General features: G+C 43.1%; 1 protein-coding gene across 1 annotated transcript in view; it reads left to right on the top strand.

The window, feature by feature from the left end:
- MYEF2 (myelin expression factor 2) overlaps positions 1-23,814 on the top strand; it is a 74,958-nt gene extending 51,144 nt beyond the window's left edge. Inside the window, exon 16 of the transcript XR_016392105.1 lies at positions 23,147-23,814. The gene's annotated coding sequence lies outside the window, so the exon portion shown is untranslated. The remainder of the gene's footprint in view (positions 1-23,146) is intronic.
- Positions 23,815-26,626: the final 2,812 nt, after the last annotated feature.

Below are 26,626 nucleotides of genomic sequence, written 5' to 3' on the forward strand. Positions count from 1 at the left end.
GTTAGCTGTGCTCTCTGCCAGAGGTTCTAAAATGCAAATTGGACAAGCCAGGGAGTGTTCAAATATAAACTACTATCCTCCCTACCCTAGCATTTACTGGGCTTGCCAAGATGTTAAGAACTTCTGGCAGTACAGAAACATGTGGCGAATAGCACAGGCTCTGTAGCCAGACCACGTGGCTTGAGTCCTAGCATTGCTGTTTAGTACCTATATGACCTTGGGCACGTTATTTAACCTCTCTGCTCCTCTGTTTCACTCTCTGTAAAATGGGAAGGTTTTAGTGCCCTCTATTTGGGTTGTGTGAAGATTACATAAATGAATGCATGCAATCTGCTTAAAACAGCCTCTGCCCCATGGTCAATGTTACCTATCTATTGTCTATCATCTATATTATTATTATTAATGTATTACTTTTGATTAAGATAGAAGCTTCTTGGCCATAGAGGAATTTTTTAGTTTTGCAACTCTCATGGTTCCTTTGCAGAAAAAACATAAAAATTGATGTGCTTGCTAAGTTTTAAATTTAGAAACTGCGTTTTTCTGGTGGAAAGGAGTCAGTTTGTGATCTTGAGTTGGTAAAAATTCTCAAACACTCTTTTGCTTTGCTGGGAATTGCTACCCATTATAAGCCTCTCTGAAACCGTCATTTCCAGGAACTGACTATCCAGATACGTGGTGTGGTTGTGAGGCTGGGATGATGAGTCACCAAAGTGTAGCCCAGTAACAGAGCAGATTCCCAGCAAGCAGAGTTCTGGCTGCTGACACCTGCAGGAAGTGGTGCCCTGGACCACTGGCCTTTGGCCTCAATGCCAGCAGTGCTAAGCCCCAGGGAAGAGTCCACTTACCTTTGTGTAAGTGGAAATGTCTCGTGAACCTTTCCTCTCCAAAATGCAGTAGTTCAATCAATTAATAGAACTAAACATTATAAACAAACAAAATGACAGGAAAACTCAAACCCACAGTGAAAGTGAATACTTATGCAATGTATGTTGTTAATCCAGGAAACAGAGCAAGTATCTGAATATATAAGCCAATTACAATGAAACAATTCCAGTGGAATCTTGCTCATAGTAGGTACTTAATAAACATTTGTTGATTAGACTGTAATGATTCTTGAAAACACATTCTCAGAACACACAGTATACTTGTTCTGAACAAACTGTCCAATAAAATATAGGTTTACCAAGAAAAGAGAATTTAGGAGGCTAATTAGATTTGCTTTATACATTTATTCTTCATTTTGCAAAAGAATCTGAAAAAGCTTTATTGTAAAATAAAACATTAAAAAAGCCACATAAAATAAATGTATAGTTATTATATTACTATTGTTGTTATTTATTTTTATAAGATGGACTTCCTTATAAACTCCCCAAGTCAAGAAATAAAATCTTGCCAGCCATCCCAGAAATCCTTTCACTTGCTCCAATCCCAACTTATCCTTTTCTCTGGGAGTAACCAGTCTCCTGGCTTCTATAGCAGTCACCTCCTTGTGTGTATATTTCTAATAGTTTATCGCTCATCCCTAATTGGGGGCATGCTAAGGATACTATAGCTTAGCCGTAAAAGAAGTCGTTTAAGTCTCTTTTAGTTTATAGGTTCCCCCTACTTCTTTTTCTTTTCCCTATAATTTGTCTGTTGGAAAACCCCAGGGCATTTGATCTGTAGAGTTTCCCACAGTCCTGATTTATTGATTACGTCCTGTGGTATAGCTCAATGTGTTCCTCCGTTTTCTATATTTTTGTTGATTGGCAGCTGGATGCAGAAGTTGTTCAGACTCAGTACTGCCCCTTTGGCAAGACTAGCTCTGCATGCTCAGAATCTGCTCTGCTACTGGGCTACCCTTTGGCACCACTAAGGTGGTGGTGAGGTCTTTCCCTCATAAAGCACACGGTATCTGCTTCTCTCTTTTGTGGTGATTTTAGCAGCAGTTCATGCTCATTACCTAAATCTGTTACTAATTCTTTAGAGCTTGCAAAAGAATGGCATTCTTATTCTATAATTTCTTCTTCATTTATTACTTGGAATATTTTACAAGAAGGTGATTTCTATCACCCACTTTGCGGGTACCCAGGGGTACTCAGTTTAGGTAGCAATGACAATGTATATGCTTGACTCTTCTTTATTTATCACTTCTCAAGATGTTTGGCGCTCTCTTTTCCTTCCCAAATAACCAATTCTATTTAAACAATTATTATGAATTAGGGTATTTAAATATATTTGATGGGTTCCAATTGTAATTATTATCCTTTCTGAAGTTCAAATTGTCTCATCTTTAGCCAGTGGGAGCCTCTTCAGATTGACTTCTGAGAGCCTTTGACATGATCTTAATAGTTTTGGTAGCTTTCTTACTACCTGATATAAAAAGATGTTCTAGGCTCATCTTATACCTCAAACCAGCCATTTCTCCAAAATGCCTCTTTATTTTTTTAAATGCAAAGTACATCAAGACCATGACCTAAGAATCTGGGTTGCTAGGCATGGTCATTGTCTCTCTCTGTCTCTGTCTCACAGACACACACACACACACACACACATGCACACACACGCACACACACACACCTCTTGATAGAATACGTCATGAGTTCATACTGGTACTTCTCATTCAAGGGTCCCAGTTCTCAAGGGTCCCAGTACTTAGGGGACAATAGAATATCCAGTGCTTCATAATTACTCATTTACTGGTGCTATTTACATATATGAGTCTCAAAATAATGGTATTGATACCACCACTACTCATATAATTACTGAGAAGAGTTTTAAGATTTTGCATATGCTCTTTCCATTCGCTTTCTATTCTAAGAGCTATAGCCTATCTGCATTGCCTGAGCATATAGTCATTAAATATATTCTTTCTCCCTTTAACCCTCATCTAGTCTTGGTACTACAAGTAACTACATTTTTAATGCTTGCCAGCACTCTTAGGTTGATGTTTCTCTAGCTATTTTGATGCCCAAATCTTATATTCTAGTAGATTCTTTGGAAGGGTTCATGGGAACAATATTCCCTGAGTTCTTTCATGTTGATAACATTATTAAACTCTGAACTGTGGTTTGTTCTCACAATGACAATTAAAATAAAGAAACAAATAAAGAAGCCCAGAACAAGCCATCTGTTGAAATAGCCAAGTAAGCTAACCTGTTAAAATCAGTGCAGAGATGGTTATTGAGTTGAGGTCAAGGTATAGACTGGTAGTCGGTTTTTTCTTTTGAGGAGTAAAACTGTCAAAATCATCTTGTTCAGGTCTTCCTTGCACACTGACCAGCTTCACCTTCACAGTCTTCTCCCAGATACGTGGACCTCTGCTGAGTTAGCTTCTTCTATGTTTGGAATCAAAGCTAACAGTAAAGTTATGTTTACTAAGCATGAGGTATTCATGTGCACTATTCAGTGTAATTCTCCCACTAACCCTAAAGGATAGAGGAGTAGTTTTCACTGGCTGCTCAGTAGAAGTATCTGTGGCTTTTAAAATTATTGATGATTTGACGCTTACCCAGATCAATTGAATCAAAATCTAGGGAGTGGCTTAGGCAGGGATATTTTTAAAAATTTCCCAGGTGATTCTAGGATTGTTGAGAACTACTGGGATGGATACTTCTACCCCTGTTTTATGGATGATAGATTGAGTCAATTGCCTAAGATCTAAGGTTACATAGTTCCAACTAAATGTCAGAGCCAGCATGCAGACAAAGGTCTGTCTAATGCTAAAGTGCAGGAACGTCCTTACCTGCTAAGCTAAAGCCAGTTCTTCAGAATGTAATTGCCATGAGGGCGAAACTGTGCCTATCTAATTTCGTCCTGCATTTCCAGTGTTCAACACAGTGTTGGGCATGTGATGGGCATCTACTAACTATTGTTGAATGAATGAATGAATGAATGAATGAATGAAATAAGGAATTCCACAATGATTTTTCCTTGACAACGTCCACAGGATAAGAATACACAGCATCTTCTATAAGTTGATCCTTTTGTCCCATCCAAGTGCTATCTGCTCAGTTCCCCAAGCATTTGTCTAAAGTGTCCCCTAACCAAGGGGGCTCAGTCAGCTCTCCAGCTCCACCTGCTGGTGCTCCAAACACGGTTGCGCTTTCCAACTTCCTGTTGGAGGGAATATGGAAAATCTACAATGAGGAACCCTGTGAAATCAGTCATTTGAAAAGAGATTTCGACTTTCCTTCATGGGATGAGAGCTAGGAATGGTGGTCAGCCCCTGCCTTTTATTATCTGCACCCCAACCCTGAAATGAAGGTTTTTGTAGGCTGCCCCAACTACTGTGAAGACAGGAAGGGAAAGGAAGCAGGTGGCTAAGGCTAGTCCCAGGCTCTGACTCCAGCTTGTCATTATTACCTTTTTATTTTTTAACTTTTTGTTAAAATATATAATATACCTAGAGAAGAGGGCACATACTTTGCCATTGCTTTTTCCTATTTAAACAGGCAGGGCTCAAGCCCCATGGGCGCCCCTTAATGAGATGAGTGATTGATTGTCACCATGTTAAGCACAGCCTGAGAGAGCTGGGGTGCAGTGAGTGTTGCCTGTAAGTGCATGGTCATAGGGAGCCCTCTGTGCCTCAGCTGCTGCTGGCCCATGAGTGGCTCTCCCTCAGGCTGCTTTCCTAAGAGAGTAGCCTGGGAATCCTCGTGACAGGGAGCTTTCAGCTCAGTCTGCTGAGCGCCCTCATTTTTTATCTCTAACCATCATAGAAGTTGCTAGCTGGGGCCATAGCCATGGCTGTGAGTGAGCAGCAGCCTGCTCAATGGTTCACATATTCCAGAGGTACCTGCCAGTTTTCTCACATCCTCATCCTTAGTGAGTTTATCAGCAAAAGCCCAGGGTCAAGCACTGGCTGAGAGTATGACTGAACAGTTCCAGTTTCCAACCCAGTTCAGATTGGTCTCATTCACTGCTGTGTGGGTCCAACTCGGTGAAAGTTATTTAAAACATTTTGAATTCCTAGAAGGCCTTCAAAGTTTTCTCAAAAATTGTATTTTTTTTTCTTTTCCTGGAGGGCGTATTCCAATTCTCTGAATACTAATGGGGGGGGGGGGCTTCGCGTTTTGCAGATCAAATATGATTTAAAATAAAAAACGTTTTAGAGTGGAAATAATTTTAGAATTAGCTAAACCTGGGTTAAAGCTCCCTCCTCCATTCTTTTTGAAACTCAATAAATGGGGATGATACCACATGCTTTTTAGGCTGTGGGATTACAGACATAGAACATAAATATTCATCCCCTTTCCCTCTGCACTGTAACTCCATGAGAGCATGTTCTATGTCACCAGAACTTGGCAGAGTGTTTAGTGCTCAGTGAAATTGAATGCACTGGGCAGGCCATGAGCTGCGGAAAAAATAAATAGATAAGGGATTTTCATTAGCTATATTTACCAAAAAATGGAATTTTGCTTTTAGCCTGCATTTTGATCCTTGTTCCACCCACTTCATTTGTGCTGGCCTTACTCTGTCTTTGTTCTCAGAGTTTAGATAGAAAAGCCTTCCGAAGTGTTTCAGTACTTGGTGGTTTAATGAGTGATCTGGAAAAGGGCCTGCCTCAACCGGCTTTGTCGTTTTCTCTTCTAGCTCTATTTCATTGGGGTGTTCTGATGGGGTGGCAAGTGAGACAAGAGGAGGGGGGACCCTGACTCAAACGTGCTGGAGTGAGGAGCTTTAGTTTCTTCACTTTAATATAATAAACCCCCTCAGGGTTTGAGCTAGCATCATCATTTTTCCTTAGTCTGCTCTGTGAAGGCTGCCACCCCTATGTAGGGAGAAGGATGCCTCCTTTACTCTAAATAATTGGTTCAAAGGCATTCATCAGGGATTCTTCCAAATTTGCTGGGCTTAGAGTTTCTCCCCTAGGCTTGGAACTCAAGAGCCCTAGAGCTCATAAGGACGGAACATAAGAGAATCTGGTCTTGAAGAGGGAACTCCAGTAAGTGCTCTGTATTTCTCTCCATACTGGGATAGGCTATACACATCACCTCATGTGCTTCGAAGTCCTTCCTTAGCAAGTAGAGGTGGAAGTGGTCACAGCTCTGCCACTTTTGTTGTCGTGGAGGGTATGGAGCTAGAGGAGAAGCAGGGGAGTTGACCAAGAGGATTGACCACTGTCATGCCAGTAGCTTGTGCTCCATGCCCATGCAGGCCAGGGTTGTTGTTGGTACTGTGACTGTGGTCATTCTTTGTTAAGTCCTGCAGGCATGGTTGGCACAAGTCTCTGTGAAAAGGACGCTCGCTTTCCAGACTGCGGGGCTACTCAGTCTGCTGTGTCTTTGGCTGGATATTCCCAAAGAACTAGAACTATGTTACTTTTTTCTAGAACCTAAGGACACACATATTTCACCTCTTGCCCTTCTCTCCTGCTTTTTCCAGTTCTTCCCCAAACCAGAAGTTCCCTGTAGGAGACATGGATGTGTACCTCCCAGATACCCCTCAAGGGAGGACTTGTTGCCCCAGCATGGGGGGTGCTGTCAGCAGATGGCCTCCAGCTTAGCCCCTTCAGGGACTGCCTGAGCTGCAGAGTCTCCTCACCTGAGATCACACCGTTCCCAGGGCAGCCCACGTCTAAGTAAGGCAGGGGTGTAGAAGCCCAGCCATTTGAGTCCCAAGCAGACCAGTCTGACAAGCAGTGCTCATTTCAGAGCTCCCCACTGGTTGGAGCAAGGCTTCATTGGACCTGCCTTGAAGTTCAACTTCTTCAACTTCCAAATCCTGCTTCCTCCCTTTCCTCTCACGGGTGCTGAGCCCCAGTAAACATCTTATAACCCAAACTCCATCTAAATGACAGCTTCAAAGAACCCTACCTGTGACAGGCCCTAGCCTACCTGATAGCTTGGTAGAGTTTTATGCTCAGAACTCCAAACTTTACCCTTGATATATGAACAGTGAGTTTTAGATTTGAGAAAATGCCTTTCTCCTTCAACAAATCTTGGCTTTCAAAAATGTTGTCGTCTATGGATAGAAAAAAACAGATTGAATTTGAAACTCAAAGTAAAGGAATAACTCCTTTGTTTTAGACTGTGTGTACCCTTTTCTTGAAGCAATGAATACCACTGATTCCATGGGCAGGTTTTTGGAAAATTTCTAAAGGTTGCATTGTATGCAACCCATTTTCCTTCCAACTTAATCTTAGTGAAAGATACTGCCCTGGTTGTCATCCATGATTCCTACTTCTCCCATCCCCTGCCACCTCTATCAATCACCAAGTCCAGATAACTCTTTCTCCTGAACATCTCTTGGGTCAACACACTCCTTTCCATATCCATTGCTACCATCATCTGTTGCCCAGACTTCTGTAAGTAGCCTCCTGACAAGGGTATCATCTCTCTCGCCACCAGCTGTCCTTCCAACACCTGTGTGTCAAGTGGGCAGTTGAATATAGGAGTGCATAGCTCAGAGGTGCAGCCTGGTAGAGGAAGAGGAGCCAACAGGTGAGTTTCAGAAAGAGGGTCACTGAGGCAAGAGGAAAAATCCAAAGGAATGTGGTATTCCCAGAGCAGAAGATGGGCAGTTTTCACTGAGGACTGGTTAGAGGTTAAGGTGAAATACAAAACACAGAGCAGAGAGATCATGGGTGATTTTAAGAGGGAAGTTTCACTGGAGTCCTATGGGTAGAAATAAAGCTGGAATAAACCATGAGAAGGAAAAAAGCAGAGGGTTTTTGACTGTGTGTGAAAGAGAAATTGAGGAGCTGGACGGGAATATTGGATGAGGGAACTGGGGTTCTGTTTGTCTGTTTTTACCATGGGACGTTCTTTAGCATGTTTGTACATTGATGGGGATGATCCAAAAACAAGCACGAATTGAAAATGCAGCAAAGAGAAGGGAACCCTTGAGAAGGTGCTGGGGTTAGGGTTCCAGAGCTCCAGAGGGTAGATGGGCTTTTGTTGGAGAAGCTCTGCTTCCTCCATTGAAACAAGAGAAATGGAGAAGATGGATATAGATTCACAGATTAGGTGGGGAAGAGGATACATAAATTCTTATCTGATGGTTTCTATTTTTTAGTCATAAAGAATATTTTAAAAATCATGTTTAATTCATATTTGAGGAAGGTTTGAGAAGAGAAACTGTAGACGATATGAAATAATCTTCATGATATTGGAAAAGCTAATTTACCAGGCAAACATAAGAGGAGTGTTGAGTGTTTTATTCAGGTTTTTGATCATGAATTTAAAGTGAAACTGTTCACCTGTATTTTGTGTGTATGTTTATCCTCCAGTAATATTCTAGTTTTAAAATGCAAGTGTGGATAAACTGGACTCCATCAGGCATGTTTTTTTCCAAGCAAGTGTTGACAGACGAGAGAGGTATAAAGGAGGAGAGGAAATTTTCAAGGAGGTGATTATAAATTATAGACTATGTGACCTAAATGAATAAGAAAGAAAATAAGAAGAGGGGACTGACTGGTGGGTAATGAGAACATGGCTGATGGTTTGGGGATGTCAGTGAGGTTAAAAAATCATGAGGAGGTGTGAGTTAGAGATCGGGTTTTCAGAAGCAGATTTGGAGATGGTGCTGATTGCAGTAATAACCAGGTAGTGTGTGGTAGTAAGACTAGATCGGCTGTAGTAAAGTGGAGAAAAAGCAACTGGAGATGAGAAGGTCAAGGCGCTGAAAATCCAGAGTTTGGATGTCCTCTCATCTTGCACACATCTCAACGTTTTGTAGTTGTTGGTCTATCTTTCCAACAAGTATGTTACTTTCTTTTTTTTTTTTTTTTTTTTTAAGTATGTTACTTTCTGAAGGAAGGGACGATGTTTGTCTTGTCAGTACTTCCTCGCTAATGCCCAGCATGGTACCTGACCCATAAAATACTCAATAAATATTTACTGAATGAACAAAAAAGTCTATTATTTTAAAAAATTCTAAAAGTTATTCCTGAATTGAGAGGTGCATCCTGGGACACCACTGTCTCGACTCCTCATGGACCACTTTTTGTGAGCGGCCTTGTGGGTAATGACATTTACTGCTGCTGTGGATGCTGTGAGAAGCACTCCTGTTTAATTCTCCATGGTATTTAGTATAGGGGCTTGCTGAGGAAGTAATTCACTCCCTTACACATTATCCCCTCCATTAAGACCCACAAGGGAAATTTTTTCTAAGATTTCATTGCTAGGAAGACCTGTGACTCTCCTGAGTGAACAGACAGTTTGTGAGTCTCATAAGCAAATATGTTTTCCTTTTTGCTCTGCCCATTACAGCCAGATGTGTGGCTGAGGCTCGACTTTAGCAAGTACGCAGAAAAATATGGTATCTGTTTGTTATGAATTATTTTACCCTTTGCTTTATCTGATTATCTTTTCCTGATTTCCTCATCTTGGTGATTTCTTCTCATGTTTTTGTTTCTATTCTGGAATCTTTCTTGAATATTTAATGCTAGAGTGTTTTCCCAAGGTTCAGCCGGATGAAGTTTTCTCTTGACCACTTCAACTGGTGCAAACTTCTGGTGATATGTAGAAAGCAAGCCTGTTATAAACTATAATAGTGAAGATTCAGATTAGGTCCATTTATAAACAATACGTGTTTCTGAGGCTTTATTGAGCTAATTTGAGTTAAGCTTAGAATTTCTACAATGTATAATATTCAACGTGTCATCTGTCTTGGATAATACCAGGTACAAAATTGTTTACGAAAAAGTAAACACATTTCTGAAGATTTATCAGTTAAATCAAAGGCTCCTATCTGAGCCTTTATTAATTTAATTAAGGAATTTTATGAATTTTTGACATATATTTGCTTAATCTAATAATTCAAGAAGTGTAAAAAGAACTAAATCACGTCTAAAGACTCTGGGAGCCTTATAAGAACAGCAAATGTGGTAGTAAAGCAGAGATCAAGATGACACATATGGATAGAGGCCACTGCGGAATGAGAAGAATAAATGGAAATGAGAAGACGAGTGAAACTCTATAGAACTAACCACATGGGAACACTGAACACAAAGATCTACACACTGTAAAGGGAATGGAAGGGAAAAACAGGAAACAGGTTACAGCTGTGAGCTTTGCAGTACACCATAGTGGAGAGTCATTAAATACTGTCATTGTGGGAAACTGTATTCCAGAACATTCATTGACACCTATTGTATTTTATAAGAGCTGCTTTCCTCAGATGGAGATGCGAAGCTGGCAGGACAGAGAATGAGCGCAGCTCAGCAAGGGTGCTCGCACAGTGGGGCAGAGACCAGACCACTGCATGTATTTGTTGGGGACAACTGAATGCCTCTTTCTCTAAAGTTTGATCACTAGTCTCATTAAGTGTTGTGTATGAGAAGAATGAGATTGTTAATTGTGTTTGCCGTGAAATATATGAGTAAGCAAATAAAACACATTAAAAATGTATCGACAACTGTAAAAATATTCCAGAATGATATAACTTACGTTGGTACAGCTAGTTTTACATATTTTTGTAAACTACCTAAAATCCTTTTTTGGGAGAAGCTGGGTTATTCATTAAAGAATGTAAAACAGGACTACATAAAGTCATATTGCCACTACTGATTTTTAAAAAATGACTCTAGGGATGGAATGTTTATTATTAGTGTTATTAAAACTTCTAGTTATCATACACTGTGAGCTTCTAATATGCTAAGCAATATGCTAAACAATTTTGTTTTTTTTTTTGCGGTACGCGGGCCTCTCCCTGCTGTGGCCTCTCCCGTTGCGGAGCACAGGCTCCAGACGCGCAGGCTCAGCGGCCATGGCTCACGGGCGCAGCCACTCCGCGGCACGTGGGACCTTCCCGGACCGGGGCACAAACCCGTGTCCCCTGCATCGGCAGGCGGACTCTCAACCACTGCGCCACCAGGGAAGCCCTTATGCTAAACAATTTTTGTGTGTTTAATCCCCATAGCAATCTGATGATGGGTACAATCACTATTCCCATTCAGGCATTCAGCAAGTATTTACTGAGTTCCTAATATGTGCTGGCAACTTTTCTAGAGTGAGTGAGACAAAGACCTTGTTTTCTTGGAGCTTCCCTACTAATGGAGGACAACGAACAAATACTATCAGAATATAGAGAGTAACAAATGCCAGGAGGCATCGAAAGCTAGACGAGGGGATGGAGAGTGGCAGGAAGTACCATTTTTGAGTGGTCTAGAAGGGCTTCTCTTAGGAGCAGACATTTGAGAAGAGACTTGTATACAGTGAGAGAGTGAGTCATTTTATAAAAGAGGTATCAAAAACTCAAAAAAGGCTAAGTAACTTGTCAAGGGTCACACAGAAAATGGCTGAGCTGATTTCAAGCCTGGGGTATCAAACACTGGAAGCTTCGCCTTCAGCCGTCATTCTTCATGCCTCAGAGTTCTGGGCTAATCTCACTGCAGGCCTCGAGGGCAGTTTTGAAGGTAGGATCTCAACTCCTGGAATTCCAGCTTCCCACATCAGGGCTTGCCGCTCCCCGAGGCTCAGTGGCAGCCCCGCTCTGGCCACGGCCGTTTGGCGAGGCTACAGTTTCATGGCAAAAAGGGAAACAGATCTTTGATTAAAATCTATCGAAGAACAGCTGGGAATCTAATTTTCGCATAGTTTTGCTGTGTGAAAATTAGCAGGAGGGGAGTGTCCTTGGGAACTGCATGTGCAGTGTTAGCACTTCTAAAGCGTTACCTGATGTACCTGCAGATGTTCACACGGCTTGAGGGCAATTCACGTTGGGCCCTTGCCTGAGTCCTGTGAGATAAAGTTGATAGGGGTAGAAATACATTTCCCCCTTTAATCCCCTCTCATGTATTTTCCCTGTCATGCTATAGTCGCTGCTGGAAGGGCATGCAAAGACTCTGTCCCATTACACTTACCAGACCAGCTTTGCTCAACTAGAATCGCTGCAACCCTCCCTTCTCTCCCTTCTCTCCCTGGAACCCTCTGCGTGGCACTGTGTGTATGTATGTAATCCCTCTCTTTCCCAGTCCAAGAATGGGAACTAATAGTAGGTGCTTGTTCTTAAGAAGGACGGAAGAGCATACTCTTGAGAGGAGCCTGGATCTGGGATAAATCCCGGAAGAAACCCTGACACCTAGATGTGCAAAATAACAGTCTTCAAGTTGATGTAGATTTGAGTAAATCTCTGAAGTTTTTGGAGATGTCACAGATGGACTCAGAAGAATTGTAACCTGTGCGCTCATTTGCACATTTATCAAGTACTTATTAAAAGCACATTGGATATGCACATCACAGTTCTTAATCCAGGAAATATAGAGAGCACACAATCTCATGGGAGGGACAGACATAAGAAGATCATCGCATGATGGTGTAAGACAGGCAGAAACGGGGTGACATGGGAAAAACAAAGACTGACTTTGGTGGGGGGATCCCAAAAAAGATTCACAGAGAAAGTGCTATTGGGGTTGGGCCTTGAAGGACGAGAAGAATTTGCCACAGGAGATAGAAAAGGAGGGTGATATTCTAAGGTAGAGGGGATAGCGTGTCCAAAGACACAGAATTCAGAAGTGACCTGGCTCCCTTGGGAAACAGCAAGCGGGGAGGAAGATGCTCCTGCAGGAACCGGTGGAGGGATGGCTAGAGAGGAAGCTGGGCCACACGAAGGGCCTTTGGTTCCCAGCCAGGGGTCCGGGGCCTTTTTCTCTCCCATTGTGGAATGGAACCGTATATTTTGGAACAGAAGGGACCTTAGAGAACATCTAGTTGATAAAGAAACTGAGACTCACACGGTGACTAGATTAAACTACGTACTTAAAAATAGAACATGATTTAAGAGTTCATTGCCAAATGAGAGTCTCCTGAAGATTTTTGTTTTGATTGAACACATGTACATTACTTATCATCATATTTTGTTTCTCAGGTATGCTCCTTTGCAAATGATGGGCAATGTGTTGTTAGGGCTTCAGATCCTGACAGCCATAAGAAGTTGGGTCTGTCAGTGCATTTACTGCACAGCACTAAGATTAATGCTTTGGACACTCACCCACACCATGCAGGTGGGAGTATAAATTGGAACAGCTCTTCTGAAGGGCAGTTTTGTACATCAAAACAACTATGAAATCTGAACAGCATGACCTCAAATTCCTTTTTAAAGAATTTCTCTGAAGGGACTGGCCAGAAATGCGTCTAGAGTATATTCATTCATTGTAGCATTGTTTATAATGTCAAAAAACTGGAGGTAACCTACATTTTCTAATAAATTATGGTATAGTGGAGTGCTCCGTCAGTATTAAAATGATTAAATAGAAACTTGTTTACATAAAAGTATATTCCTAAATGAAAAAATAGGTTACAGAATAGCATGTACAATGACCCTAATCTTGTAAAAATTAGATATATAGTCTACTTACGTGTACATATGAGAAAAAGCCTGGAAAAATTTATACCAAGATGTTAATAGTGGTTATTACTGGGTGGTAGGATAATAGGCAATTCTTAATTTCTACTATTGGCTTACCCATATAACTTCTAGGTTTTTTGGTTTAACAACAAACAAGCATTACATGATTACTTGCATAATAAAAAGTTATACATTATTTCCCCACGTGTGTGCAGACTGTGTGCCTGTTTACCACACCTGTTTAAGATTCTTTGGTTGTTTCATCCAGGACCGTTTGTCCAACAATTAGGGAAAATGAAAAAGAAGCTTGGGGACAGTATATTATGGCTGGAAAACTTCTGCCTGTGTAGGTTGTGTCTGAGATGGGAAAGATAAACTAGGTTTATCTTCACTCCTTTTTGGAAAGCACAAATCTTTAGGTTAAGCACGGCTGGCCGACTTCCAGAATCCATTTCCTTAGTAACTGAGTAGCGTGATAAATTGGATAAACGCATCTGATATTTTTCAAACTGTCTATGTCGTGCAAAAGTCTCACCCGGACGCCTGGATCCCCTTTCAAATACTGTGATTTTTCATATTCTGCACATAGAGATGGAAATACTCTGGGGTTAAGCCAGTCCTCTTAGGGGGCATTGCTTATTTGGTTTTGTCCACTTATTTGGACTCTGGTGTTCAAGTGTGCATCGTCCAAATCTATGTCTGTTTCTAACACTTTTAGAAAGGATTCTGTACCTTGGGTTTTATGAAGATGGTAAATGTATTGTGGAGAATGAATTGAACCACCGTTCATTGTTCTTATGTATAGACTGCAAGCTGCAAAGGAAAGATATATAGCAGATTCTGCCCTTTTCTCTTTTCCCTCCTCCCTAAGGAACTTGGAGATAACTTTTTACTAGACTAGCTCTGGTCCAAGCTGGTTTCTTTTCCGCCTGTCTCATGTTGCTCTTATCTGAAAAGCTCCCACCTGCCCTGGGATATCTGCATCTTGCTCTTGCCTTTATTACACAGTCTTTATTTATGGCAGAATAAAGGACTGATGTATCAACTGGTGTGAGTTTTCCAATTTTTTCTCCTCCTTCCCTGTTTCAGACGGGAAACAAGGTTGTTCTTATTTCTTTATCTTGGAAACTTTTGCAAGGCGGAGAGAAGAAGCTGCTTGAGGTCCAAAACGCTTCAAACGTGTTTTAAAATCTTGAGCTCGTCACAGAAATGGTGTTGGGTGTTCTGGAGAAGAGAGATGCAGAGGGAGCGTCTCAAGGACAAGGTGAGAGCAGAGACATCCCAGATAGTAAGAAGGTCTGGAGGCTGTTTAATCTGGAGAGCAGTTGGGACCCATGCCCTGCTCCCAGCAGAGCTCTGGGACGGGCAAGACTTCTGAAGGTAAAGGTCACTGGAGCACCTGAGAAGGATGGGCATGGGCTCTCTGCTTTGAGCAGTCAGACTTCAAGGGATCTGGTGGACATAAATCTTAAATATGACAGAGGAAGTCATCAGAGAAATAAGGACTTGCCCCTACTTTCTGGGTCCCTTGTAAATCTTCCAAATACTGTAGGGGAAAGAAGCTGGAATAAAGCCTGAGAGACATTGTATCTACAGCCCTGAATTACATGTGCTTTGAGGTATACTTAAGCTGATGAGAAGAAAATGCTCTTTCTGGCTGTGCTGTCACTGGCTCTGAGTCCATCAGATGTACTTTTTAGAAGACCTTGTTTCCCTTCGATATTTCTCCAACATGCTGCCTATGGGTCATAAGATTTCTGAGTTTTGTGGCTCAAAGAAGAGATGGATTAGACTGCTGCATTCCCTTTGTAAGGATGAGCAGCTTGGGGGCCAGAAGCTGAATTTCTAAGGACTGTGGTTAGTAATGAGGTTTGCATCCCTTTGTGTGAAAAAGTCACTTCCAGATTGGAGCTAAGAATAGATAACCAATTTCTGTAGCTTCATGAGATTTCCTATTTCACATTATTGAACATCAGCCCTCTCCTCCATAGCAGCTCCAGCTGTAATTGTTTCTCTATGCTTAGGAGCAGGTAATCCATTTTAGTTGCACTATTAGAAACTATGCCATTGATTATTTCTTGGTTTGTGTCATGGTGTCTGAGGCTGTGATGATATAAAGTCACTGTAAGGTTGGATCTCTAATCGCTGTTGCTCATGCATCAAATGGGGCTGTTGATGTAGGCTGGAGCAATAAGGATGACACAACATGAAAATGAACATGGTTGACGAGCTGCGGACGAGCAATAGAGGCGGCAGCCCTGACCTCAGGTTTCTGACAGCCCAGTGGAAAAGTTAGAGCATAGTCACCAAGACCTGTAACACACAAATAACCTAAAACAAGGCAGGAATTAAGAAAGGCCAGAATCAAGTTACAAGGCATTATGGGCATTTAAAAAAGAAGGGAGCGTTTGTTCCTGGATGAAGTATTTGTAGAACAGTTTTGAATGATGTGTAGGATTTGTGTAGGCAGAAGGGAAAAGGTAATTCATATGTCTATTTTTGGTGAAGTATTGCAAGTAAACTCTGTGGATTTGGTTCTTAAGTCACAGGCTACACAATCCACCATATGCCATATTTTTCAACCATGTCTTAAACTTGAGTTTGGGGTAGATTGGAACAAGGTAAAATCATGTTTCATTTCCTTTTAGGAGAGCTTTAATTCCACTTCCTTCTTCCTTTTCTCTCCTTTTAACTGAAGATTTAACGGAGCCAATGGTGTCAATTCAGGCATTCTCCAGAGATGAGGGATGACTAGGGATGAGGGGAGGTTTGGGACCTCCTTTAGCCCGCCCTGGCCCTCGCTATTCTGCCTGTGCTTAAGAGCAGTATCGGAGTAGAGCAGAGGAGGAGATATTAAAGAGTCCATGTCTCCAGGTTGTTCAGATATAAATTTCTGGATACCAAACATGGGAAAGACCCGAGGCAGAATGAGCCAGCGAAACGTGGGGAACAGGGATCAACAGAAATGTGCTTTCCACGCACAGATCGGATCATCGATGAGGCCATGGCGAAATGGAGAAGCACCTAGATAGGAAAGCTTTCAGATATAATAGTGCCAAGTCCAGTTGTTGTATTGCAATATAATTATAATAGGTAATATTTACTGATCACTCACTTGCTGCCAAGCTCTTGACATGCATTGTCTTATTTACTCCACGTAACTATCCCATAAGAGAGATACAACTGTTCTTCCCATTTTACAGATGAGGAAACTGAGGCAGAAAAGTTAAGACAATTGGCTAAGGTGATTAGCTAGGAGCGAGTGGAGCATTTCAGTCTGGCTCTTGAGCCTTAAAGCATAATTCTTAGCCACATTGACTGTCTGATTTCAGGAGAGCAAAGACGGTGTGTGTAGAGAGAATTTCTGCTGGTGATCCCAGTGTGCTGATGGGTAGTAGAGGTGTTGCTGACTTTACTTGCATCATCAGAGATCATTTAATGGACCTTATTAAAACAAAAGCAATGGTTGTACTCACAGAATTCATGTCTCCCATTTCCTCAGATGTTTTCTCTTTTATCCTCTGCCATCGATCGGGTGGTGGCTAGATAGTGGCGTTTTTGAAAAGCGTCAATAATGAATTAAAATAGCTTTTTGATGGAAAAACTATTGATAGCCTATAAGAGAGCAACACTCTTAACAGCTCATCTGGAGTTGATTGAAGAGAGCAAATGAAACAAATTTGCAGCATGTTATATTTTGCTCGTTTCGTTTCTGAAAAATAAATAAGCCAATAAACTCTACTATTGAAGATTGCTGGCTGTGTATGTCGAGTTACAGGACTGTAATAATTATTCACCCATCAGGAAACATGAGTTTGCATTCCTAAACATGGCTTTGCTTCTCAGACACATATTTGTATAATTTCTTGGCTTCCTGTAGGAAGTGATGTTGAACCTATCTCTTATGTTCAATTGTTATTTACAAGTTCACAACCAGTTCTAGACTCTACCTCTAATACTAGAAAAGAGGACACATTTCTAAGAGGACTTTCAAATTTGCATCTCCAACAAAGTTGTGGCACAGGGCTTCCCTGGTGGTGCAGTGGTTGAGAGTCCGCCTGCCGATGCAGGGGACACGGGTTCGTGCCCCGGTCCGGGAAGATCCCACATGCCATGGAGCAGCTGGGCCTGTGAGCCATGGCCGCTGAGCCTGCGCGTCCGGAGCCTGTGCTCCGCAACAGGAGGGGCCACAGCAGTGAGAGGCCCGCGTACCGAAAAAAAAAAAAAAAAGAAGTGTGGCACACAAATACATTGGAATTAATTGGATATTTAACCTTATGCCCTCCTGGAGTTGGCATGCACTATTTTCTAGGACCTGGGTGTAGTGGATCTGTTAAGGGTATATATAACCTTAAAAAAACAAAACCAAAAAAAAACCCTTATTTATGTTTTGGTGAAAAGGTAACGCATGCACCCAGCACAAAATACAAAAGGTGTTAATCATATAGCTTGAAAATTAAGCGTCACCCAGCCCCATCCCCTGGCCACAGAAATTACTGTTTTCCTTTCTCGTGTCACATGACATCTTGATTCAGATAATTTGATATGAGAATAGTTTGACTTGATTGAAAAACAATTAAACTTGTATCTTTAAAGAAACTACCAAATAATAGTCATGCACAAAGCATCATTGCACTCCTCGCCTCCTCCCTTAAAACCAGTTCTTTCTTTACCACAACTCTACTGCTCACCCCATTAAGGGTGAGATAAGGGCAAAGGAGGGCGTAAGGGATACTGTGAGGCTCAGGGAGGGGCAAGGGCGATGGGGAGTCAAATCCAGGTAGGATGAGAGATGAAGTAAGAACCCGGACCGTGTGTTGTGCAGATTAACTTTTAAAATTCACCTTTTAAAACTCAAATCGGCTGGTTCATAATGTACTTTAGGCAAGTAAAGCTTTAGTGACAGTCCTCAGGTGAGCTTGGAACCTGATTGGGATATTTGGTTAGTTAACACAACAGGAGTTCGTGACGTAGCCCTGATGGTGAGTAGGCAGGTGTTATACTCGTCCCAGCCTCTGTCACCAGTGGGCTCGGGCTGCACCCACACTTTAAGCAGCATGAACGGGGGAGGTAGGAGGCTGTGGTCGGATGTGTTCCCAGAATTCCCTGAAGCTCTTCCATGCCCACAGGCTATGAATATTTTTGTAACACTTGCTCTTATCCTCCCCATCAAAAAAAAAAAAAACACCCCAAAACAGTTTACCATCACTTCCAGTTCTGATTCATTACAATGTAGCATAGAGGAAATAAATAAATATATTTATATGTATATGTAACCGTAACCGTAACTTTAACCCTAGCCCTAACCTATGTGTGTGAATATGTGCGTATATATGTATATACATATACACATATATATGTATATATATAGCTCGTTGCATTTTCCAGCAGGCTAAGAGAAGGTGGAATATAGGTAGGGGATAGCATGAACCAAGGCATGGAGCAGTGACAGCCCCTGTGTTTGGGTGATGGGCAGTGGAGGCTGTGGCTAGAGTGTGGGTAAGGAGCGCAGAGTGACCCATTTCTCTAGAGGAAGCTTGGGCTGCATTCTGCACGGCGTTGTATGACATGAGGAGCCTTGGGCCATCTGAATTCACAGAATGGTCACAGTTCAGAATGACCTCTTTGGTCACAGCAGGGAGGGTGGCTTGGAGAGAGAAACCAGAGTTGTCAGTTTTTACCATGCATACTGGCTAGCAGTCCTAAATGCTACTGTACCAAGAATGCAGGAATATGCTTAAAGCAAATCCTTCATCATATCTCACCAGAGACATGAGGAATCTGAAAGCCAATTGTCATCTTATATATCAGGTTTTGCGAGAAGTGTATCCAGCCATCTGGCTCACTCTTTGGACACTAGCTGGTTTCATTACCCTCTGTTTGGGGGTTGGAACTGAGATACTTTGGCCTTCTCCATCATGTCTCAGTTGTTTATGTTTTTTTAGATCCCTGAGTTAAGAACTTAAGTTAATCTCTGTGATTGGGCAGGTCAAGATTGTCAGTTTTCAGGTAGATGTACTATGTCCCAAATAGGCTGGAAACATGCTTGTGCAATGGCGAGGGCCAAGGTGAGATTTCCAGTGTTGGAGCTTTGCATCATAGCTGACTCACACCTTCAGAGCTGCGCTCGTGTGACCCAGCCCCACCCAGCAGGGCATGTGAGGACGGTGGGCCATGGACGTGTCTGAGTGGTTCCTTAATGGTGAGTACAGGTGGGTGATATGCAGTGATGAGGAGAAACGCTAGGAGAACATATGCTCCAGAAGAATTTCAAGAGGAGCAACACAAATAAAAAATGATGAGCGAGAAGCTATAAGAGCACAGTAAGCCAGCTCGCAGCACTCAGTGTGGCCCATCAAACTAACCACAAACATCTCCGGATGACCTACTGTGTGCTCGGTACACAAGGCAGAGATGGGGGAGAGTAAGATATGCTTTCTGCCCTCAAGCGTCTCTCCATCTTAGGGGGAAACAGAATAGGTGGTGGATACATGAGATAGTTTCTCCCTCAGAGCTTCCACCAACACCTTGATTTGGGACTTCTGGCCTCCTGAACTTTGAGACAATAAATTTCTGTTGTTTTGAGCACCTACTTTATGGTAATTTGTTACCACAGGAAACTAATCTATAGATAAACTCAGCAGTGGCACAGCCTCATTTCCCAGTAGAAATCAGGGTCTGACGTCCCACTGAGAAAAGGTTGGAATGTTCGCGATGCCAGGCACATAACAGCTTTGCATGCATGGGCCCTGTGGAGGGCCAGAGAAGGGGAAAAAAGGCTTCGATGTGAGGCTTCCAAGGGGACACCACATACAGAATTCAATGGCAAACAGCACATTGAAAATAAGTGCAACACATAGGAAAATAAGGGTTGATTTCCTTATATGAAAAGCTGCTATCAAAAAATCAATGAGGAAAAAATAAATACCCTTTAGAAAAGTCAGGAAAGTTGAGAAACAATCAATATACAAAGGAAAAATGGCAAATGACTAATGTATCACCACCTGGATGATCTGGGCTCATTTGTACATCCTGCCTCCTCTTAAACTGGTACTCAAGATTTGTTCTTTCAAGTGTGTCCCAAAGATGCGCGTTCAGGACCCGGCTCGTGAAGACCAGAGAGAAAGCTTATTTCAGGCCAGATGAAGTAAAGGTGGGCACTGCACAGCTTGCTGCATCAGCAGGAGAGATGCTGCAGCACAGAAATGGTTGCAAACCCGGAGCAAAGGGTGTTGTGAAGTAGGAAAGCATCATCAATTGATGAATCAACACACAAGCATTTGTTGAAAACCTGTTTGGCTCCAGCACTGTCCTGTGTCTTGTGGGGAGCACGAGAACACCACGCTTTGCCCCAACCACCCACCCCACCATGGAGGAGAAAAGACTGAGGGGTAAGAAATAACAGGACAACAAACCCCAGGAGGAATGAATTCTTTGGCCTAGATTATATGACTGGTTTCCAGTTCTGGCTGCACATTAGAATCCCTGGAGAGCTTTTTAAAAATACAGATGCCTACTGGAATGTTCATAGCAGCACTGCTCGTAAGAGCTCCAAACTGGAGACTGTCCCAGTGTACATCAGCAGTAGTGTGGATAAATAATTATGGACCATTCGAGTAATGGAGTACTGCTTAGCAATGAGAATGAAAGATCGACAACTACATGCAACAATGTGGATAAATCTCTTTAGTATAATGTTGAGTGAAAGGAACCAGATAAAAAAGTGTCACGCTTAAGTGGACCATTGCAATGTAAGTTGCTAACAATAGAAAAAACTGGGTGTGGGGTACACTCGAACTCTCTGTACTGTCTATGCTTCTTTTTTTGCAAATCTGAACTGTTCCGAAATTTAGAAGTTTATTTAAATATAAAAGTCATACTCTACGGTTCTCTTAATGTCAAAGACAAACAAAATTCATCCTAAGCTATTAGAAGTCAGGAAAGTGCTTACCCTAGGAAGAGTGTGTCTGGAAGGGTACACGAGGGGACATTGGGGTGGTGGTAACTTTCTGTGTCTTGATCCGTGTGTTGGTTACATGGGCGTGTTCCACTGTGAATATGTATCAAGCTAAACGCTCATGTGCACTTTCTGTATGTAATATTTTATATCAGTAAAATGTTAAAAGCTATGCCGATCCTACCTAGACTGATTAAATCAGATTCCTTAGAGGAGGGCCTGGGCGTTAGTATTCTTTAAAAGCTCCCTGGATTATTCTCATGTGCATCCAGGATGGAGAACCATTGCTATTTGTCCTGTGGGCAGTGAGAGGAGCCAGAAACCAGTACAGACTGGAGTTGTGGGTACAAACTTCCCAGAGAAGGCGGAACATGTATGGATTCTTAAAGGCTGGGAGGGATTGATGAGGCCAGCGGGGCTCCACTATAAATGAGCATTTCAAGCCTAGGAAACATTCAATTTCCAATTCTCATTTTTCTGTTTTTCTGGTGGTGGCTACACTTTTGCTTAGAAACTTGATTTCCCATCTTAAATGCTCTTGTCATGTGTTGACCCCTTAGGTTCGAGAGCTGTGAACAGGGTCTCACTGGGTTTCACGCAAATGGAATTAAAAAGCAATTAGTCTTGTGTACCTTAAACACTATATTTTATCTAATTTGTACTCCCTTGTATTTCTGCTCAAGCCTCAGTAAGCCCTCAAGAAAGCATGCTTATAATAAATGACTGGAAAAACAAGCCTCAGCATTTAGGTTGGATCACAGACGCACTCCGTATAGTGTTAGCAATCAACTGCTAAGACGTAACACGTTTAAGTGTACAAAATTGGGGAAGGGAGACTTCTTCGGGGCAAGGTTTGATGGATTCCTGGCTTATGCAGGAACTTATGTCTGAGTGTATGCCAATAGTGATGATTATTATTAGTCCAGACACTCCAGTGGACTCTCTGATAAGTTTCTGAGACAGGCGCTGTATGGAATATTCACTAAGAGCATTTGTGAACTTACAGCGCCGTTCTGTTCTGATAGCCATTACTTCCTTGGACTCATTCTAGGTAATTAATGATGGTAACAGCCGGCCTTTTTTGAGTGCTTACATCACGCCAGGGACTTTGCCAAGCCCTTTCCATGAATTATCTCATTTAATCCTCCCTTCAATCTTACGAATCTCCCCTTGACGGATGAGAAATCTAATGCCCAGGATTAATAATTTACCCAAGGTCCCACCACCTCTCAGAAGCAGAGCCAGTTATGTCAAAGCAGTTGACTTCCAGACCATGCTTTTAACCATGGTGTGATACTGCCTACAGGTGTCCTGCAAAGTTGGGATGATGGAACCCTGTAACAATTTGTCCTTAAAGCCCTTCTCTCCCCTCCTTCCCACCTCACCATAGGTCTCACGATTTGTCACCTTGCCCTTTCTTCTCCCTCTTTCTTTTTCCCCCTCCTGGTACTTGCATTTATTCTGGAGAGCTGCTTCTCCTCCGCCCACTTATCTCCAGAAGAGTGGATGATAAATTAAATCATGCTAAGACATTTGGGATTTGCTGGGTAATTTCTCTCAAGAGTGATTGCACTTGAAGAGAAACTCCACCAGGAGGACAGTGCTTACCATCCCTGAGTGCTTATGAAACTAAGCAATGATGTAAGCTAGCCCAGGGGACAGAACCCACAGCCTGCTGGCCAGATCCTGTTTTGGTAAATAAAGTTTTATGGGAACACAGCTGCGCCCCTTCGTGTACTTAGTATCTGTGGCTGCTTTGGCGCTACAGTGGCAAGGTTAGGGTATTAGGACAGCCTAAAATATTTGCTCTCTGGGCCTTCTAGAGAAACTTTGCCCGCCCCAGGGACACTATGGGAAGGCTCTACTGCAGAGCATGGTGCATAGATGCTTTATAAATGGCAATTTCCTCTTCCGCAGGTTTCCGGTGTCTTCCTCTGGTGAATTCGGGGCAGGAGGAGTATTCTGAAATCACATTCACATGGGTCACTGCTGCCCCTGCCCATTCGTGACAGGCATTGGAGGCCACAATCCTCACTGAATATTCATCTGTACTTTGGCAAGTGAAAGAGTGACAAGCGTCCTCACAGAAACAGAATGATGTATTATTCATTTTTTAGAGAGTGTTTCCTGGAGTGCAAGCAGCAGGAAAGCCCCAGCTGGGGTGGAAGCAGACTGAGATCAGGAGCATCATCTCAGTGCCAGGACCAGTGAGCTGGACTACGGGATTGATGCCTCAGCGCCACAGATACAGGACAGTTATGTGTCCTGATAGCTGCTGCCTTACCAGATAAAAGAAGACAGTTATTTTCTCTTTCAGATTGTGTTTAAAATCTCAAAAACTGAAATTAGTCTTGAAACACTTCAAGTTAACGGCTTGTCTGCTTCCTTATTATATATATATATTTTTAAGGACCACTTCCCATCATGCAATCCTTATTTTCCACTGGTTAGCGGCAAGGGTGGCCCGGAGTTGTTGTAGACAGTATCAAATGGCCAGGCTGCACAGATACTGCTTCTAGCTCCAATCCAGGAAGCCATTAAATTCAATCTCCCAGTTTCTCCGTGAATTCTAATTTCTTTAATTTGGGGAAGTGGTTTTTTTTTTTTAACATCTTTATTGGAGTGTAATTGCTTTACAATGGTGTGTTAGTTTCTGCTTCATAACAAAGTGAATCAGCTATACATATACATATATCCCCATATCTCTTCCCTCTCGCGTCTCCCTCCCACCCTCCCTCCCTATCCCTCCCACCCCTCTAGGTGGTCACAAAGCACGGAGCTGATCTCCCCGTGCTATGCAGCTGCTTCCCACTAGCTATCTATTTTACATTTGGTGGTTGTATATGTGTCCATGCCACTCTCTCACTTCGTCCCAGCTTACCCTTCCCCATCCCCATGTCCTCAAGTCCATTCTCTATGTCTGCGTCTTTATTCCTGTCCTACCCCTAGGTTCTTCAGAACCTTTTTTTTTTTTTTTTTAAGATTCCATATATATGTGTTAGCATACGGTATTTGTTTTTCTCTTTCTGACTGACTTCACTCGGTAGGACAGACTCTAGGTCCATCCACCTCACTACAAATAACTCAATTTCATTTCTTTTTGTGGCTGAGTAATATTCCATTGTATATATGTGCCACATCTTCTTTATCCATTCATCTGTCGATGGACACTTAGGTTGCCTCCATGGAAGTGGGGTTTTTGCATTTGTGGACCATTGTCTCCAGGAGCTGTATTTCCCATTCTAGGGATACCCATGTACCTGGACCTAATACTTTCTCCTGGATAACTTAGAAGGTCTTACCTTCTTAACAGGTCACACATGATTAGATATTCTCCATCGTGCCTCTCAGCACTCAGTAAGATATAGTCTCTGTGAGGTTGGTAGAGTGATGGAGATTGGAATTAATATGAAATTTACCCTATTGTCTTAGCCTGGCTTCCCCAGAAGCCCAGGCTTACTGGAACAACATAATTCCAGGGAGCAGGAGTGAGGGCAGAGGGCAGTGAGGCAGGAGGGGTGAGGTGGGGATGGACTGTAGAGCCAGCCTCCCCTAAGTCGCTTCATCTCATGAGGTCATTTTCTAAGAAGAGGTATAAATTGGATCTCGGGACAGTTGACCCTGAGGCGAGAGAGCGCAAAGAATTGATCCCCCAGCTTCTGTCTTCCCCACCAGTGCCTGCCTAAAGGGTTTACTCCATGAGTTCTTTTTCTAAAAATTATTTATTTATTTATTTTTGGCTGTGTTGGGTCTTCGTTTCTGTGCGTGGGCTTTCTCCAGTTGCGGCGCGCAGGCGGTGCGCGGGCGTCTCACTGTTGTGGCCTCTTCCGTTGCGGAGCACAGGCTCCGGACGCACAGGCTCAGTAGTTGTGGCTCACGGGCTTAGTTGCTCCGCGGCACGTGGGATCTTCCCAGACCAGGGCTCGAACCTGTGTCCTCTGCATTGGCAGGCAGATTCCCAACCACTGCACCACCAGGGAAGCCCACTCCATGGGTTCTTAATGCCCCTGTGCGTCCTGGCTGCATGCGTGGGTCCTGAGTAGGGCCCTGAGAAGTCCCAGGGCTCCTGGTCATGGGCGTAGCCACTTGGTCAGGCCCTGCCATGCCCCTTAGTGCCCCCGATTTCCCTGCGCACCCTGGCTTTCTAGGCGAGCACCACCTGTAGCTCTCTGCTTTCTTGGGTTGAGGAGCAGGCCCCGCCCACACACCAGGGAGTTAACGTCCCAGAGAGCCTGAGAGTCGCTGGTGGCTAAATACGCTAGCATCCTTGTCCTTGTGTCAACCCATGATGTAGCCTGTGTTGCGTGCTATTCCAGAGGCTTCCAGTGGTCGAGCCTCAGTTACCACTGCAGTCACCTGCTCATGACCACACCCTTTATTGGCTTTCTTCTCCTCCCATCTCACTCCCTGACTCCCCTTTCCGTGTTCCAAGGAGCATCTCTGTGTCCTTATCTCAGAGTCGGCTTCTAGGAGAACCCAGAGGCGCTCAAGGAGGTGAGAGGCCCGGGACATGGGCGCGCGGCTGGGGCTGCTCTACTGCACCTGGGCGAGTGCTCCAGCTGCAGTGACAGCTGGGGCGGGAGTCAGGGGAGGCCGAGAGGATCTGAGGTGGAGCAACAGGTGTCCAATGGGCATGTGTCATCTGGCAAGATGGGTTACAGTTCATTGATTTGAAGCAGGCCCTGGGTATTTACTGTGTGTAGAGACCGCACTGAGCACTGTCTGAGGATCAGTGCACTTAAGGCTCACCGTTGGGAAGCAGGCCCCGTTATCGTTGCCCACATTTTACGAATGAGAGAACAAGCTCAGCAGGACGAAGTAAAGTGCCTAAGGTAACACAGCGAGAAAAGGGCAAAGGCAGGACTGAAAGCCGAGGCAATCTGCCTCCAGAGCCTGTCCCTGTTAACGGTTAAGGAGGATGCACCTTAACCATTACTTTTTGCAGGTTTACCGTGACCCAATTTAATTTTAGGGGACAGAGCCATTCAGGCATCCTGTTCCATTGACCTCCTACCAGACTCAGTACCTTAGTTGAGTGTGTGAGTGTGTGTGTGTGCGCGCGCATTGGGTGGTGGGAGCATGGGAGCTGGGGGTTAAAATGTAGAGACCGCTTTCCCCACAGTGTTACCCAAAGAAATAACCTCCCACTCTTTGCAATCAAAGCAGAAGCTGGTCTGAGTCTTGTGTCTGGGTTTGGGTCCTTTTCCAAGACCAGAGGCTGTTTCTAAATTAGACTCTAACTTACTGGCCAGCAAATAGCACAAAGCAAAACAACTTTTTTGATGATTTAAGTGTAAATAAGAGGCAGAGAGATTAACTTTCCCCTCAAATACACAGGGGTTAAAAAAAATTATAGTCTCCAGAGAGTCTGGCTCCTTGAGGACTGAGTTTTTGCCA

This window comes from Delphinapterus leucas, chromosome 2 (assembly GCF_059928025.1).
Source record: "Delphinapterus leucas isolate spDelLeu-1000000601 "Yukka" chromosome 2, BTC_Dleu_Yukka2, whole genome shotgun sequence".
In the NCBI taxonomy this organism is placed as follows: Eukaryota; Metazoa; Chordata; class Mammalia; order Artiodactyla; family Monodontidae; genus Delphinapterus; species Delphinapterus leucas.